Genomic DNA, 18,326 nt, shown 5'->3' with positions numbered 1-18,326 from the left:
TGGCCAGCAGAGAATACTCTGTGGGGTGGGAGGATTCCAAGAACAGAAGGACTTCCCAGAACAGCAGGAGACAAGGAAGCCTAGGAAGCCTAGTCTGCTGCATGCTGGGTGGGCAACAAGGCAAGATCCTGGGCCCTCCCTACTGTGGTGTCCAGGCAGGAGGGGAGCCTGAGGCCTACCCTGGTGAGGGGGATGGGGAAGGAATGGGGACAGAAGTCTCTGAGCCAGAACAAAAGCAAGACTGGTGATGAACAAAAGCACACAGGGATAAACCTTGGTCCCAATCAGAGAAATAAATAGGAATGGAAGTCAATTTTTGTCCTTGAGTGGAGATGATGAATTTGAGATGATAAATTACCACATGAAAATGTCCAGGAGACGAGGCACGTGGATCACCTGAGGTGAGGAGTTTGAGATCAGCCTGGCCAACATAGTGAAATCCCATCTCTACTAAAAATACAAAAATTAGCTGGGCATGGTGGCGCATGCTTGTAATTCCAGCTACTGGGGAGGCTGAGGTAGAAGAATTGCTTGAACCCAGGAGGCGGAGGTTGCAGTGAGCCGAGATTGTGCCATTGCACTGCAGCCTGGGCAACAGAGTTAAAAGCTCCATCTCAAAAAAAAAAAAAAAAAAAAAAATGTCCAGGTGGTACTTGCGAACGTGCATGGGGCCGGCTGGAACTTCTGCAGCAGGTCACCCACTGTGCAGAACAAGTGAACTGCCCTCTCCCATGCGCCTACACTGGTACTAGGGACCTATCATCCATGGGGAAGGGAGAAAACAGCCATTCAAGTCGCCGCTGGAGTTTTGTGTTTGACATGAAGAATTCCACTTGGCAAAGGAGAAAGGAAGACAAGGCAGGAAGCCTTACCTCAGCCAAGAAGACAGCGTTGGGATGCATGCAGGTTAAAGTCGCCTAGCGACAACATGCAGCAGCTACAACTACAGCAGGGGCACGGGGGGCGGCCAAGAGGAGGGAAGACGTGGTGTGCTGTAGGCAGACAGAATGAAGGGGCCAAGCAAGTCCTGCCCCAAGGTGGGGCTGGGGGGTGCAGGCAGGACGAGAGCAGTGTTGTGGCCCTGCTATGGCCACTGAATGTTGGCTGCTACTAGAACACGGGTGCCCCCTTCTCTGCACATCTACCTTCCATCCCCAGACACTAAATGACTGACGTGTTAAAGGCTGGCCCCCTTGCCTCGAGGTGGGACCACCGTGAGAGCAATTCAAGCTACCGAGGTCTGGGCTGAGACCACAGCTTTGCTCAGCTTTGCCTGGTCCTATTCTCTTCATTTTGGGAGCTCCCTCAGCAAATCAGGAGTCCCTGAACCCCTGTCCCAGGCTCTGCTTCTAGGATGGTAAGTTGGGTCAGCAAGGTCAAGGTAGATCAAGGTCAAGCTCAGGAAGATCATGGATGATGAGGGGCCCTGGAAGATTTTATTCAGGAGGGGGACATGAAACGTGGAGAAAATCATGGGGCAGCAGCGGGGACAAGGGAGGAGGGAGGCTGCTGGGGGACTATCACAGTGCTCTGGGCACCACAGGCTCAGCATGGATAGGACCTGGGATGGAACAGATGAGGCGAGAGTCAAGGGAGAGGATGACTCAGGTCACAAGGAGGGCAGAGGAGCCCTCTGTAGAGAGAGGCCACGAGGAGAAAACGCCATGGAGACACTAAGTTCAGCTTCGCCTTGCAGAGTCCCAAAAGCCTGTGGGCTGCTAGGTTGGTAAATCCCACAAACAGCTGATAAACAGGCCTGACACCCCAGGAGGGACCTAAGCTGGAGCATCAGTCAGGGATTGCACTTGGCTTTGGGTAATGGAAACCTGGCTGCTGTGGCCTTTAATCAAGAAGAGGTTTATTTTTCTCATAGAACAGTAAGTCTGGGGACAAGCAGACCAGGGCTGGTGCGGTGGATCTGCAATGTCAGGAAGTCCCCAGCTCCTGGCATCTTCTGCTCTTCCAGCATCAGCACGTGGCCAACCTCTGCCCCATTCAGGCTGGAGGAGAGGGAGACACAGGAAGAGAGGGGTGGCTCCGACATCAGGCAAAAAGGAAGATGCAGGAAGGGAGCAGTTCCTAGATCAGTTTATCTGGGAAACTGTTCCTGAGACCCCTGATGGCCTTCCATTCACATCTCCTTGGCCAGAACCCCATCACATGGCTGCCCCAGCTGCAGAGTGGGCTGGGAACTTTTTATAAGCTGGGCAGGCTGCTTGCCCAAAGTTAGGGTTCTGTCAGTAAGAAAGGAAGAGAGAGAGCAGCTTTAAAAGGCACTAGTAGGGTCTGCCACAGCTGGAGGAAAGGACCTGGGGCTATTTAAATAAAGAAGACAGTTAACGGCTACCAGAAACAGGTAAGGGTTGAAGAACAAAGTGCAGGCCTATCTTGACTTCGGGAAAACTGACCGTGAAGGAGTAGAAGAGAAAGAAAGGAAGCGTTAAACAAAATGTGGAATTCCCATGTGCCGATTTCAAGTCTAGTTTCAGACTCTGAAATGACCATTATTTAAGAAAGCAACACACTAGTTCCTAAACAAAATGCATTTAAAATCACTTTAACCTAATTATAAGTAACACGGGTACTCCCATTGTATCCACAAAAAAGTGTAATTTCTAGAAGTTTCACTGATTCCTCCAACATACTGTGGAGCCCTCTATGTGAGGACATAGAGACAAGATGATGGACCAAGTTCCAGCTCTCCAGAAACCCAAGGTCCTGAGAAATAACGAGACTGTAACTACAGCAGTGTGGAGAGAGCTTTATGGAAAAGGGACCTTCCGAAGCATGTCTGACACGCAGCACCCACACAGTGAGGTCAGAGAGCGTGTTCCCAAGGTGGGCTCACTGATGCCACCCATGGGTATAATGACAACAGCCACAACAGCCACAGAGCTGGGGCCCAGAGGCGAGGATCCAGGGAGTGCAAGCATATTCTAAACCTAACTCTCCTCTACCCCTACCCAAGAGGGAGCAGCAGCTTGGGGTGGGGCAGGGGGCAACACTCTAGTTGGAAATGCTCAAGAGCACCCCAGCCCCGGGCCTTCTCTGTGGCTTATTGAGCTCTTGTTGACACGTTACTTCTCTCTTATGATTCCAGAAGTCAACCTGTCCTCCCTTGTCCTCCCAAGAAGCTTGTCATCCTTGTAAAATCTAGGTTGCTAATTTCAAACTAGTTTTAGCAGTGGAACTCTTTTTTACATCAAAACTCACTTAGAATCCTAATCTATCATAATGCAGATATATGGTATTCAATTGATCTTTTTGTGGGGTTTCTCAACCTCCGCACTAATGACATCGGGACCAGGTAATCGTTTGTGCTAGGGGCTGTCCTGTGCATTGCAGGATGTTCAGAAGCAGCTCTGGCCTCTGCCCACTAGATGCTAGTAGTATCTCTGGTCCTCTTTCTCTTCCCCTCCAGTTTTGTCAACCAAACATGTCTCCAGACATTGCCAAGTATCCCCGGGGGAGGGCAAAGTCACCCCTGATTTTAACCATTGGGATCAAGTCATTGTATACCTTAAAATTTCCACATGGCCTTATTATTAAAGTCAATGAGGGTAATGAGACAACGCAATATTGCCTGTGGTATAAACATGGATAATATAAGTTTTAATATCTAATCTTTTTCTAGGTTTGTTTGGATTGCACAATCTTAAAAATTCTTGACTCATCGGGAAACGTGTTTGTGTCCTCACCTGTATAATGGTGCCTAAGCCAACAGACACACACGGGCCTGAATCCACACACTGACCCAGGCAGGGCAGCTGGCCCATGCAGAGTGCACAGCTGTGCAGAGTTGTACACAGACGTAGGAGGAAAGCACCCACTCCTGGATTGACACACCGCAGCAGGGCCTCTTTATAACCATCTCACTCCACTCCTGCCACCAAAAGGAAAAATACCCCCACTATACGGTACTTTCCGATTTCAACTGAGTGGGCAGTGTCTCATTTGTCTCTTAGGAGTGTGAAATATCACCCATGAAATCAAAACCACTGAGAAAGTGCTGGTGCTGAGACCGCACCCAACCATTTCCCACTAGCTCCTGGTATTTGTTCAGTTTAAATTATAAACACCCTCACCACTATCTCTACCAGGAATTCTCCAACCTCCCCATGTACAAGAACCACTGGAAGAGGGCCAGGCGCAGTGACTCATGTCTGTAATCCCAGCACTTTGGGAGGGTGAGGCAGGTGGATCACCTGAGGTCAGGTGTTTGAGACCAGCCTGACCAACATGGTGAAACCCCGTCTCTACTAAAAATACAAAAATTAGCCGGCCTGGGCACCTGCAATCCCAGCTACTTGGGAGGCTGAGGCAGGAGAATCGCTTCGAACCCCGAGAGGCAGAGGTTGCAGTGAGCCAAGATCGTGCCACTGCACTCCTCCAGCCTGGGCAACAGAACGACTCCATCTCAAGAGAGAAAAAAATAAAATAAAATAAAATAAAAATAAAAAACCCAACAACACTGGAAGAAGATGCAAAGCATGCAGATTCCCACACTTCATCCCCAGAATGCCCCACCTAGTAGTAGATCCAGGTGAGGACACTGACTGTGCATGTTACCCAAGTTCCCCAGTGTTTTGTGGGTGCAGCACTTTGAGAAATCCTGCCCACCAGCAAGTTTCTCACAGCTGGTGGAAAGCATGTGTAATTAACAACAGATTTTTAGCCTACATATTTTCAGATTCTCCCACAAACTGAGCAGAGTTACAAGGACCTACCTTTTGCATTGAAAAAAATTAAAATGTTGCTGTGTGAATGCACAATCAACACTGTACTAACTTTGACCATCAACCAAGATGCAAGCACTTCATTGATTCTCATGCTTTTTAATCTACTTCAAATCTACTATTCCTCTAGTGTTGAGAATACATCATTACCTGCTTTTTATAAATGTAAAAGTGTTAAGGCAATTAATTCTGAGCCCTTGGACTATATGAACATTCTCTAAAACTGTAATGTGCCCGGCACACATGATGGGATTTCGCCAAGACTTTACTGAAGTGGTAAAGATGTCAGGAGGGCGGTTACTCTCAGAGCCCAGTTCCACTTCCACCTGTCACACTCTCCTCCTCACTCCATGTCAACCAAGGGCGCCTCGTGCTCCACTTGCCCTTCCTCTGTTGCCCCTCTGGTTGGCTCCCTCCCCACCATCTCCGTTCTGGTTTTCATTCAAGAGCTGCCTTCCTTGACCACCCTCTGTAAAACACCACTTCTACCCCCTCACTTTCCTGCTTTCTTTCATAGCATTCATTGCCACTGACACATATTTGCCTCTTCTCTGCTCTCCCTATTAAAATATAAGACTCCCAGTGTAGGGACTGTCCATTTTGTTCACTGCTGTAATCCAGGAACCTAAAAAGTACCTGGCATATAAAAGGCATTTAACAAGTACCTGCAGAATGAATGAACAGAAGAATGAATGATCAGTGGCCTGCAACTAGATCTCCCCACACAAAGTTAACCCACATTCACTATGGTCCTAACAAGAGACCACTGTGAAGACCACACCTTTTAGGTGTCCAAGTATCATAATCATTGGGTGTTTATTAAATGTCCAGATGGCACCAGGCACATGGAAAACAGGGACTAAGATCCTTTTTCAAACAAGACCCACCGTATGTGTTTGTTGAGGGAAGGCTAGGGGAACAGTATAAAATGACTGTCATCCCCTCCCCCCACCATGGAAGAAAATGGCAAATGGATCTTTTTTTTTTTTTCTTTGTTGTTGTTTTTGAGACAAGGTTTCATTCTGTCACCCAGGCTGGAGTGCAGTGGCATGATCATAGCTCACTGTAACCTTGAACTCCTAGGCCCAAGTGATCCTCCTGCCTCAGCCTCCCGTAGCTAGGATGATAGGTGTGTACCATCACACTCAGCTACATTTTTAATTTTTTTGTAGAGATAGAGTCTCGCTTTATTGCCCAGGCTGGTCTCAAACCCTTGGCCCCAAGCAATCCTCCCACCTCAGCCTCCCAAAGTGCTGGAATTTTCAGGCGTGAGTTACCACACTTGCCTTTTTGTTTGTTTGTTTTTGTTTTTAAGAGAAGAGCAAAGAGATGAAATACTCAACTGTTTGGCTATTTGATTAACAGCCAAATCACTCAATCTCTTTGAGGATGTTTGGTGATCTGTAAAAAGCCGGGTTGGGTGACAAGATTTCTGTGGCCCCTTCCTCCAGTAAAATGTTACGATACTCACTCATCTACATTTCAAAGGAAGAACAAGAAACATGAAGCTTAGCTTACTCAATGGATGTAAATATGTTACAGCCATCTAGGGGAGAAAACCAGAAAGCTGGAATAAGTGGGAGAAGATGGATTTAAGACATAAAAATGAAAGACAGTGGGGGAACACTGGGGTGGAGAAAACAGAGTGGAGGTTGAGAGACAGGAAATTCTGGGAAGGGAGAACTCCAAGGAAAAGCCAGGAACAGGAAGAGAAGCCCAGCATTGTTCTTCCTTCTGCTTCCCGGGGCTGGGGAGTTTCAGAGGAACTCCTCTTTACAAATTCTTACAAGCAGACCTACCCACAAAACGATTACAGGCAGCACCTCAGAGATCCTCCTCTGATTCCAAGACCTGCCCCTGCCGCCTGCTCCCCTCCCCACAGGAGAGGTTCCAGCCAGAAGTGTAGAAAGTTGCCCTAAACTGGATTTTAAAAGTGGGGCTGAGGAAGGACCCTCTTCATCATGCAAAACATAGTAAATTCGCGATTTCTGCCAAAACATACAACCTGAGTTCTGTCAAGGTGGCGGAGAGACCCATCTTTAACTGGCAAATGCTGAGGATTTGGATAAAACGCACCCTCCAAGGGCTCCACCAAAGCACCTTGGTGAAGTGCACTGATCTCTTTGCATAAACACCCTCAAATGTGTTTAAATATATTTTAAAACTTATATTCTGCCTGGAAAGCCTCTTTCAGAGGCAGCTGTAGGGCTAGTCTAAACCAGGTAAATGTATGGGTCAGACCTGGTTGACCAGATGCCTGAGAGCTACAAGGACTGCCAGTCCCCTAAAATAGCAGTGACAATGGGTGGTTGGGGGCTAGAAGGAACCTTGTGGTCCAGCAAAGCCACACTGTTAGTGTTCCTTCACCCTGTTTTCTTTTTTTTTTCTCTCTCTCTCTTTTTTTTTTTTGAGACGGAGTCTCACTCTGTGGAGCGAGGTGGCATGATCTCAACGCAACCTCCGCCTCCCAGGTTTCAAGCGATTCTCCCGCCTCAGCCTCCTGAGTAGCTGGGATTACAGGCGCACGCCACCACACCCAACTAATTTTTGTATTTTTAGTAGAGATGGGGTTTCACCTTGTTGGCCAGGCTGGTCTCAAACTCCTGACCTCAAGTGATCTGCCCACCTCAGCCTCCGAAAGTGCTGGGAGGTGTGAGCCACTGCGTCCGGCCCTCCACCCTGTTTTCTGATGGTACCAGAGGAGACAAAACAAATTCTGCAAAAAAGCTCAGTGTTGTGGGCATGACTTCTGTAATGACCATGGAAAGGGCAGACACTGAGAAGCCCCACGTTGGCTTCCGATGCTAGACTGGCCACAGCACCCACAATCTGGAGGCTGCAGTTTTTAAACTGTATCTTGAAATAATTTCAAACTTAAAGTTGCAAAAATAGTACAAAGAATTTCCATCTGCCCTTTAACCAGACTCCCCAGTTGTTACCATTTTACTACCTTTGTGCTGCCATTCCATTAGTATACTGTGTGCATATTTATTGGACCATTTGAAAGTTGAAGACATGATGACACCTACCCCTAAATATTTCAGTATTTCCTAAAAACAAAGACATCCCCTTTAAACAACCACAGCATAATGACAATTAGGAAATTAACACTGATTCAGTACTGTTACCTAAAGACCTTATATAAATTTCTCCACTAGCCCCAATGATTGCCCTTAGAACAAAAACAGCAAGTATATATGTTATTTTCTGTTACAGGGTCCAGTCTAGGATCACTTGGCATTCACTGTCATGTTCCTTTAGCCTTCTTTAATCTGAAACAGTTCCTTTGTCTTTCACGACCTTGGCATTTTTTAAAAGTACAGGCCACTTATTTTGTAGAAAGTCCCTCAACTAGAGCTTGTCTAATGTTTCTTCATGATTAGATTCAATTTATGCATTTTTGGCTGGAATATCACAGAAGTGATCCTGTGCCCTTCTCAAAGCACTTCTCAGGAGGCATGTGATGTTGATTCGATTAAGGGTTAAGGTGGTAGACGCTAGGTTTTTCCACTGTTGAGTTAACTATTTTCCCTTCGTAATTAATAGTGACTTGATGCGAGAAACTTAGAGACTAAGTAAATATCCTGTTTATCGCCAAATCTACTTGTTTCAGTATCGACTGGTAGATTCTTGAAGGAGAAGAATATGACTGTGTGAGGTCAAACAAATTCAAAACTCAGGAATGAAACTAGGGCTGGATAAAACAGTAAGTGATGAACAAAAAATAACATGTAAGACTCGTACCAGACTTAATTCCCCCGTTTATGTTCACTCTTAGCTATTAAAAAAAAAAAAAAAAAAAGAAAGAACCTCTACATTTGCTTTTGAGAATACAAAGTTGGGAGTATGGTGATTTCTCTATTGGTGCTTCCATGTCTGCTAGAACCTTAGCCTTTCCATTCACAAAGTGTCCAGTGGCAGCAAGAAGAGATACCCAGGTCCAGAGAGCTAACAGCTGGAGCCATCTTCACACCAATGCCTAATTTTCCAAGGGCAACGCTGCGTGGCTCAGCTTGGTGATTCCCAGCTCAGTGTGGCACAATGTAGGGTGCTACATTTAAAAACAAGAACTCTACTCTCAACTGATGAACAGGTTTAGAAACTCTGATTTGCCTTATCCAAGACATATTTTTAAAACCCTGTTAGCATACAAATAGAAATTTCAGAAAATAATGTAAGAACAGAACATTTAAGAATCACCGTTATCTTACAACCCAGTGATACCCACTGTTAACATTCTGGTCTGTATTCTGTCAGCTTCTGCTCTTTGCATAGATATATCACCATGACAGGGATCATGCTATCTACACCAGCCTCATTCAAAGTGCATTCCACTTGGGAATGAAGTCCTACAAAAAGGGATAGATTTTTCTCAATTCTCCCAGGAATGATCTATAACTAGAATCATTCCAGAAGCAAGGAGAGAAGTTAATTCATAACATACAATGGTTGCCTGACAGTATTGGGGCAAAAGTCTCCTGTAGAACCTCAGTTGAGAAGAGCTGGCCTGTATGGTTGTCTAATTTCCTTTGTTTACCTAGCAATCCTTTAAATAAAAATTTCATAAGCTTCTTCCATACACCAGGCACTGGGAATATAAAAATAAATAAGACACAGCCACTTTCCTCTTTAAATAAATAATCCAGCTAGGATAACTGAAAATGCCCAAATACTCAAAATACCAAGTAATGCTGTGATAGAGGAGCTACAGTAGACCTTGTGCATCCTGGGCAGGAAACCACAGGCTTCATCAGAGGAATCAGGGAGGCTTCCCTGAGGAGGTTATGTATGAATGGGTCCTTGAAGAATGACTAAGACTCTGGAGACAGAAGAGAGAGAGGAGGAGGCATTCCAGACGGAAAGTAATGCCAAGACACACAGAGAGAGGTGTATGCTGGGGCCTGGGGAGGAGTGGGCAGAAGATGCAGCTAGGAAGGAACCAGGCCCTCTTATGTTACATAAAGGAGATGGTCCTAAGTGGTTCTTAAGGAGGAGAGTGGTGAGTTCATATTGGAATGAAAGAGGCCAAGGGACAGGGTGGTCAAAAGGCCATTGAGATCAGTGCGGTGAGGGGTGACGGAGGAGCTGAGCCACAGCCAGAAAGGCCGGAAGGTGGCCAACCAAGAGATGTGGAGGAGGAACGTGCCACAGGACTTGGTGACCAAGCCAGGAGGGGCTATTATTATAGCACTAGGCCAGCCAAGATTCATCCTGTGTAACAAATTCAGGAGGCTAAAGAGGGGGAGGTGCAGGGGAGAAGGTATGCAAGAAGGCTTCAAATGTTACTGTTTCTCAAGATGATTTAATGGCAAAGGTAAGGGTGTCCCTCAAAGAGAAAGAGGCCAGAGGGAGCAAGACATGACCCTAGGAGTAAACTGAAGAAATTGCCCCAAAACTGCCCCTCCCCTAGAGGTCCCACCAAGCTTTTACATAATAGCTCTCCTGTGGTGGGCCTGTGTGACAGCACATTATACACATAGAATCTGCTACGAGAGAACAACTCTGTGGCAATCCCATGAATGTCTCAAATAAAGCAAAATCTAGAAGCTAAATGTTTAATGGAACACTTCCCTCTTAACCCAAAGGAAATACAAGTAGTTGGGCTGAATAAATAATACTTAATAGGAGAAAGCGAAAGTCAGCAGAACTGACTGTTAACAAAAAGCAATTCTGGGATCCAGTACCCAAAGGCTCCAACATGTGGGGCTTTTACTAAACTTGAGCAGAATGGGGAACACAGGGTATCAGATGATGGGAAAGTTTGTGAGCAAATTCTAAAACAATGAAGAGCCCACTGCCCCAGAAAGAGTAAGGGTGAAAGTTCTTAAGGTTTTGGAGCATAAAAGTGGTATCACCAAATAGGACCTTAGAAATATTCCTCAGGGAACACCCTGTCCAAGTGGATGGGAAGGGAAGGTGGGGAATTTGCTAGGCAGTTTTTCCCATAACCCATAGTATTCAGTAATCCTGTATGTCTCATAGGAACAGAAGAACCAAAGGACTCATAGAAAGCCCCAAATCAGAAAACAATAATGACCCTAGAAAAGGAACTGGAGGGACAGTGACTGAGACAGTGATAACCTGGAGTTTGGCAGGACCTGGTAATTTAGGGTTGGAAGGAGAGGGAGAATGTATTGTACAGGAGACAAAAGGAGATTTTGTTTGGGCTGCTTAAAACTCAAAACAAGCTACATTTCCATTTCTAAAACCAACAACATATATTCAGGTCTAACTAAAACATATAATTTCCTTTTATGCCCCAATCACATCCCTTTTACTGTTGGCTCTGAAATTCTGGGAAACCAGCATTTGGGCAGGCTCCCCAACAGACATAACAGTTTTTAATTACACAATCCATTTTTGATCAAATAGGAGTATGTGCCTGGGGAGACAGCAACAAGAAACACATACACTGTCCCTACTTCAAAAAGCTCTCACAGGCCGGGCATGGTGGCTCACACCTGTAATCCCAGCACTTTGAGAGGCTGAGGTGCATGGATCACCTTAGGTCAGAAGTTCAAGACCAGCCTGACCAACATGGCAAAACCCATCTCTACTAAAAATACAAAAATTAGCTGGGCATGGTGGTGTACACCTGTAGAGTCGCAGCTACTCGGGAGGCTGAGACAGGAGAACCAGTTGATCCTGGGAGGCTGAGGTTGCAGTGAGCCGAGATGGTGCCACTGCACTCCAGCCTGGGTGACAGAGCAAGAATCTGTCTCAAAAAAAAAAAAAAAAAAAAAAAAAAAAAAAAAAAAAACCACACACAAAACAAAAAACTCTCATAATTTCATTTTAAAAAGGAGACAAGTAGGTCTATTTTAACTTATCTATGTTGGACATGGGGGCAGAGTGTCAGATGACGTTTCAGATTTGGGGTGTATATGTGATATGGTTTGGCTGGATCCCCACCCAAATCTCAACTGGAATTGTAGCTCACAGAATTCCTATGTGTTGTGGGAGGGACCCAGGGGAGGTAATCGAATCACGGGGGCTGGTCTTTTTGGTGCTATTCTCATGATATTGAATAAGTCTCACGAGATCTGATGCGTTTATCAGGGGTTTCTGCTTTTGCTGCTTCCTCATTCTCTCTTGCTGCTGCCATGTAAGAAGTGCCTTTTGCCCTCTACCATGATTGTGAGACCTTCCCCAGACATGTGGAACTCTAAGTCCAATTAAACCTCTTTCTTTTATAAATTGCCCAGTCTCAGGTATGTCTTTATCAGCAGCATGAAAATGGACTAATACAGTAAATTGGTACCAGCAGATGGGGCATTGCTGAAAAGATACCCGAAAATCTGGAAGCAGGTTTAAAACTGGGTAACAGGCAGAAATTGGAACACTTTGAAGGGCTCAGAAAAGACAGGAAAATGTGGGAAAGTTTGGAATTTCCTAGAGACTTGTTGAATGACTTTGCCCAAAATGCTGACAGTAGCATGGACAATAAAAATCCAGGCTGTGGTGGTCTCAGATGGAGATAAGGAACTTCTTGGGAACTGGAGCAAAGGTGACTCTTGTTATGTTTTAGCAAAGAGACTGGCAGCATTTTGCCCCTTCTGTAGAAATGTGTGGAACTTTGAACTTGAGAGAGATGATTTAGGGTATCTGGTGGAAGAATTTCTAAGCAGCAAAGCAGTCAAGAAGTGACTTGGGTACTGTTAAAGGCATTCAGTTTTAAAAGGGGAACAGAGCATAAAAGTTCAGAAAATTTGCAGCCTGACTATGCGACAGAAAAGGAAACCCCATTTTCTGGGGAGAAATTCAAGCCAGCTGCAAAAATTTGCATAAGCAGCAAGAAGCCTAATGTTAATCCCCAAGACCATGAGGAAAATGTCTCCAGGCCACATCAGAGACCTTCACAGCAGCCCCTCCCATCACAGGCCTGGAGGCCCAGGAGGAAAAAGTGGTTTCATGGGTCAGGCCCAGAGTCCGTATGCTGTGTGCAGCCTAGGGACTTGGTGCCCTGTGTCCCAGTCACTCCAGCCGTGGCCGAAAGGGGCCAACGTACAGCTTGGGCTGTGGCTTCAGAGGGTGGAAACTCCAAGCCTTGGCAGCTTTCATGAGGTGCTGAGTCTGCAGGTGCACAGATGTCAAGAACTGAGGTTTGGGAACCTGTGCCTAGATTTCAGATGTATGGAAAGGCCTGGATGCCCAGGCAAAAGTTTGCTGCAGGGGTGGGGCCCTCATGGAGAACCTCTGCTAGGGCAGTGCGGAAGGAAAATGTGGGGTCAGAGCCCTAATGGGGCACTACCTAGTGGAGCTGTGAGAAGAGGGTCACTGTCCTCCAGATCCCAGAATCGTAGATCCACTGATAGCTTGCACCATGTGCCTGGAAAAGTCTCAGGCACTCAACAGCAGCCCATGAAAGCGACCAGGAGGGAGGTTGTAACCTGCAAAGCCACACGGGCAGAGCTGCCTAAGACCATGGGAACTCAACTCTTGCATCAGCATGACCTGGATGAGAGACATGGAGTCAAAGGAGATCATTTTGGAACTTTAAGATTTGGGCCAGGTGCGGTAGCTCACACCTGTAATCCTAGTACTTTGGGAGGCTGAGGTGGAGTACCTGAGGTGAGGAGTTCAAGACCAGCCTGGTCAACATAGTGAAACCCCATCTCTATTAAAAATACAAAAAAAAAAATTAGCCAGATGTGGTGGCATGCACCTGTAATCCCAGCTACTTGGGCGGTTGAGGCAGGAGAATCACTTGAACCCAGGAGGTGGAGGTTGCAGTTAGCTGAGATCGCATGCCACTGCACTCCAGCCTGCGCAACAGAGAGAGACTTTGTCTCAAAAAAAATAAAAATAAAAATTTACTGCTCCTCTGGATTTCGGACTTGCATGGGGCTTGTAGCCCCTTTGGTTTGGCCAATTTCCCCCATTTGGAATGGCTGTCCCAATACGCCTGTACCCCTATTGTATCTAGGAACTAATTAACTTGCTTTTGATTTTACAGGCTCATAGGCAGAAGGGACTTGGCTTGTCTCCGATGAGACTTTGGACTGTAGACTTTTGGGTTAATGCTGAAAGGAGCTAAGACTTTGGGGGAGTGTTGGGAAGGTATGATTGGTTTTGAAATGTGAGGACATGAGATTTGGAGGGGCCGGGAGAGGAACGATATGGTTTGGCTCTGTCTCTACCCAAATCTCAACTTGAATTGTATCTCCCAGAATTCTCACGTGTTGTGGGAGGGACCCAGGGGAAGGTAATTAAATCATGGGGGCCGGTCTTTCCCGTGTTAGTCTCACGATAGTGAGTAAGTCCCATGAGATCTGATGGGTTTATCAGGGGTTTCCACTTTTGCTTCTTCCTCCTTCTCTTTTGCCTCCACCATGCAAGAAGTACCTTTTGCCCTCTGTCATGATTGTGAGACCTTCCCCAGCCACATGGATCCTTAAGTCCAATTAAACCTCTTTCTTTAGTAAATTGCCCAGTCTGGGGTATGTCTTTATCAGCAGTGTGAAAACGGACTAATACAATGTGTGTCTTAGGAAAGGGCTCCCAGAGGAAAGAATGTTTCTGCCCAGGTCTGAATAGGAACTGGAGTGGGATGGGAGAGGCAGGTGCCTCGGGAACAGGGACAGTGGGGACGGATGGCAGACTGTCAAGTGCAGCGTGCCTAAAGAATGCCAAGTGCAGTGTGCCTAAAGGGTCTACCCAGGAGGGCACAGCACCCTGAGACGCTAGAAAAGCAAGCAGTCCATGCCACAGGGGGCCACAATTTTACTCTAAGCATAAAAGGGAGCAATCGGTGGAGGGGTGGTTTAAAGTGGAACTGGATTTTGGAGACCTTTCTCGAGGCTGGACTGGAGACGGGGAAGTCCTCTCACGAAGCAGGACCAGTTAGGAGGTTGCTATGGAGCTGAAAGCAAGCGATGATGGCATTGCCCAGGAGTGCACTCACCTTACAGGATGCAGCCATCTCTCAGGTCCCTGAGATCATCCTGGCCAACTTCACCAGGAGCCGTTCCACGGGGCAGGCTGGGAATGCACTACAGACCACAAAGACATGGATACGACAGCCTCATTTACCACCTCCAGGCCAGACTGCCTGAGTCTGAACCCAGCTCTGCCCCTATGGGCTTAACCTCTGTTCCTCAATACCCTCCTTTATAAAATGGGGATGACAATGGCACCAAACACTTAGGGCTGTGGTGAAAATTACATTAGTTAGTATATATAACATGTCTACAATAGATGAGAATAAAGTGAGTAGGAAAGCATTTATTTCTTTTTGTCATATCTATGTTTTGTAGCATGTGGGTTCACTTGTGGGGGCAGGGAGTGAACTTACTGTGAAAAGCAGAGTATAAAGCAGCTCATTAATAATTTACATAGTGTGCAGCTGTGTTATTAGGTGCATAAGAGTTTAGAAATGGAAACTTTTTGGGAAATTGAAACTTTGATCCACCTGTTTCTTTTCAATGTTTAAAATGTAGTTACTAGAAAATATAAAATTAGATGTGTGGCTCAGGTTATATTTCCACTGGACAGTGGTGATCTAGAGGAAGGATGAGCAAGAAGCCCACATCAGTTCCCAAGTCCTGGGTGACAACAACTAGATTGCAGAAAGTGACAAGCAAAGAGAGGAGAGTATCAGAGGCCATACTTGTCCTACTCTCTTCCGCTAGGGTATAGATTAGAGATGAGAATAAGATGTTTACGAAAAGCAAAAAGGGGGTGAAGAACAGGGCAGAAGAGGATAAAAATGCAGAGGCTGAGGAGAGAGGAGGGCTGAGGAAGAAATGATATGTGTAACAGAAAAACTGCCCCTGCTCAGAACTCAATACACATAAACCCTGAATGATGAAAAAGACATGGTCTTAAACACAGCCTTAACGGTCAAAAGACAGAAGTACTATTCCACCAAAGCAGACCTTTCTAATCTGTTATCAAACTGATCCTATCCTATCACATGATACTTAACTGTTACAATTCCAGATGTTAAAAATTGAAGGAAAAAAGGAAAGAATTCATGGGTACAGGACTTGGTGAACCATCCAATAACTTAATTCTGAATATTCTTCCATGCTGTAATAATGGGACAACAAAAATGTCTTACATGGCCTCAAAAACCCAAATAAGAAATGGGCTTTTCCTCTAGGTCACGGATAATTTTGAGCAGAAATGCAGAGAAAGCAGGCCAGAGAAGTAGACATAAAGTATCGGAAGTACAGTGTTATGAGAGCTCGGGGGGGGGGGAGGGGGGGGGGGTGGTTTGCAGCAAGAAGGGTGGGAGTTGAGACCAAGCCAGGCAGTTTCACCCGAGAAACACTTCCCTTAGGTCAGAGGCTCTTTAGGAGCTAACGGTTCCCCACAGCTCAGCTTGCCCTGCTGCCTGACCCACTGGGAGACTGCGGCCTATAGGTGACGACACTTACTGAGACCATACACAGCCAAGTAGAAACTGATCTTGACTGCTAGAAGGACTCCTGATTCCTGCCCCAGTCTCCTTAGAATTGTCGCCCTCATCAGCTAACAGTGAGGAACTATCAATGTGGTCATTTCAAAACTGGAATAAAACAGGTGTGCCCAGGGCTCCTAAAACAGCAATACCACGCCTAGGTATAGACCTATCAGAAATGCATACACATATGTACCAAAGCCAGACTCTAGAGTGGTCACAGTGGCACTTTCTGTAACAGACAAATGCTGAAACTGCCCAAATGTCCACTGACAATGCGTGACTATGTGGTATATTTACCTGATGGCCCCTATCACCAATGAGTGAACATGCTTCAACCATGGGCAGCACCGTGAGTGACTCTCAGAAACTCAATGCTTAAGGAAAGAAGACATACACTAGCCGGGCACAATTACTCATGCCTTGTAACCTCAGCGCTTTGGGAAGCCAATGTGGGAGAACAGTTTGAGGCCAGGAGTTGGAGACCAGCCTAGACAACATGGTGGGAGCCGTCGCTACAAAAATAAAATGAAATAAATTAGCTGGGTCTGGTGGTGTGCGCCTGTAGTCTCAGCTACTGAGGAGGCGAAGGCAGGAGGATTGCTTGAGTTCAGGAGTTCAAGGCTGATCCTGGGGGAGGCCATGACTGGAGTACAACACAAGGGGAGCTCCCAGGGTCCTGGCCAGTTCTGTTTGTTGATCTAAGTGTTGAGTGCATGGGCATGTTCAGGCTGGAAAATTCATTAAGCAGGACACTTATGGTATGTCTACTTTCCTAGTATCTATGCTATACTTTAAAAAAAGAAAAAAAAAAAACCAACCTTTGTCTGTCTGGTGTCCAGGTAAGACAAGCCTGGTAGTGTCCTTGAAGCCTCAAAGCTGACCTTTCTCCTGCTCCCTTATGCATTTCACTTGCTTCTCCTTTGCACATGTGCTTAAGCTGGCTGTCTCCTGGGCGAGCCTGCGTGTCACCAACATATTTATGGTTTCCTCCCACACCAGGCCTGTGATTCACCCCACTTTGGATGACTCTGATAACTTATGCCACCCACACTGATCCAGCCCTTGCTTTTCCTTCCTCAGCAGTTAGGGAGCTCGGAGCATCATTAACGTGTGTATATTCTCAGTTGTTTTACTTCTGCCAGAGCTTCCTAGCAGACTAAAACCACGGAGCATGCCCTTTGGGAGTGATCTCAGTCCTCCATCGTGATCTCAGTCCTCCATCGTGTCCACAGGCAGTGCGGATTAAATTGCTCCTCAGGAGCCAGGAGAGTGTGGAAGGTGAGAGCCTTATCCCTTCTCCCAGAAACTGCTGGCTCCAAGACACCCACTTCAGCCCTCCAGGACCTGGAATGGGCTCCCACAGAGGACTCACTAACCTCTTTTCATTCACTGCTTCCTGAGAGTCAACCTGCTAGATAAATTCCCCTCACCGCTGCAAATAGTCCCACAAGGCAAGCAGAGAAGAACCAGAGGAGGCAAACCAAAGAACAAAGAGTGTGTTCTTATTCTGCCATGGATATATCCTTAACATTCATCACCAATCTATTTTGATAACATGCAACAATTTACAATTTATGCCAAAATTATAAGAACCGTCCAAACAGTCGTAAATGTGAGCTCTCAGAATTTATGCCTGCCAGCCCTCTCTCTTCCATGAGCCCCTTCATGCCTTCCTATCTCACCTGTTTCTTTTCTTGCCTAGACGAAGAAACGCTGATCATAACCAAGAATATCCAAGGGTCATTTCATCTTACAAAAACAGCAGCACCCATATAACAGGCACACGGGTAAAAGACTCAAGACATGCTGGTTATACGCTCTCGCAGTTCGTATGAATCTCTCCTTCTCAAAGTGACAGCTGAATTCAGGTGCTTCCAAGCTCTGTGACTAGCCATGTTGGACACTCCTCGAAGCTATCAAGCTCTCAGGATTACACAACGGAAACCACAACCTGTCCTGACTGTATTCAAGTCTGTGCCCCTTCATGCAGCAGAAATGGATTCCTCTTCCACAGTTTCAGCAGTTGTATCCTTCCGTGGAAAAGGATTAGCAGCCATAAGCCCGGGGGAGGGCAGCTAAACACCAGAGGGCAAGAGACGAGTCTCCTTCCTTTCTGTGACACCCAGCACGGCTCTGGCACGAGGAGCAGGCAACCACCGATGCCAGATGAAGGGCAGCACATA

General features: G+C 46.3%; 1 protein-coding gene across 8 annotated transcripts in view; it reads right to left on the bottom strand.

Annotated features, from left to right (window-relative positions):
• Positions 1-18,326, bottom strand: part of ST3GAL5 (ST3 beta-galactoside alpha-2,3-sialyltransferase 5) — an 80,438-nt gene that overhangs the window by 35,677 nt on the left and 26,435 nt on the right. For 2 of the 8 annotated variants that reach the window (XM_030921208.1, XM_030921212.1), the window contains one exon: positions 14,641-14,728. The exons of 4 other annotated variants lie outside the window; for them this stretch is intronic. The gene's annotated coding sequence lies outside the window, so the exon portion shown is untranslated. Of the gene's footprint in view, positions 1-14,640; positions 14,729-16,961; positions 17,347-18,326 lie in introns of those variants that run through there. 2 more of the 8 variants (XM_010381994.2, XM_030921213.1) reach the window with 2 other exon arrangements.

Source organism: Rhinopithecus roxellana, chromosome 17, assembly GCF_007565055.1.
Source record: "Rhinopithecus roxellana isolate Shanxi Qingling chromosome 17, ASM756505v1, whole genome shotgun sequence".
NCBI classification, from domain to species: Eukaryota; Metazoa; Chordata; class Mammalia; order Primates; family Cercopithecidae; genus Rhinopithecus; species Rhinopithecus roxellana.
Note: the sequence above shows the minus strand (reverse complement) of the source record. Positions and strands in the feature narration are given on the sequence as shown.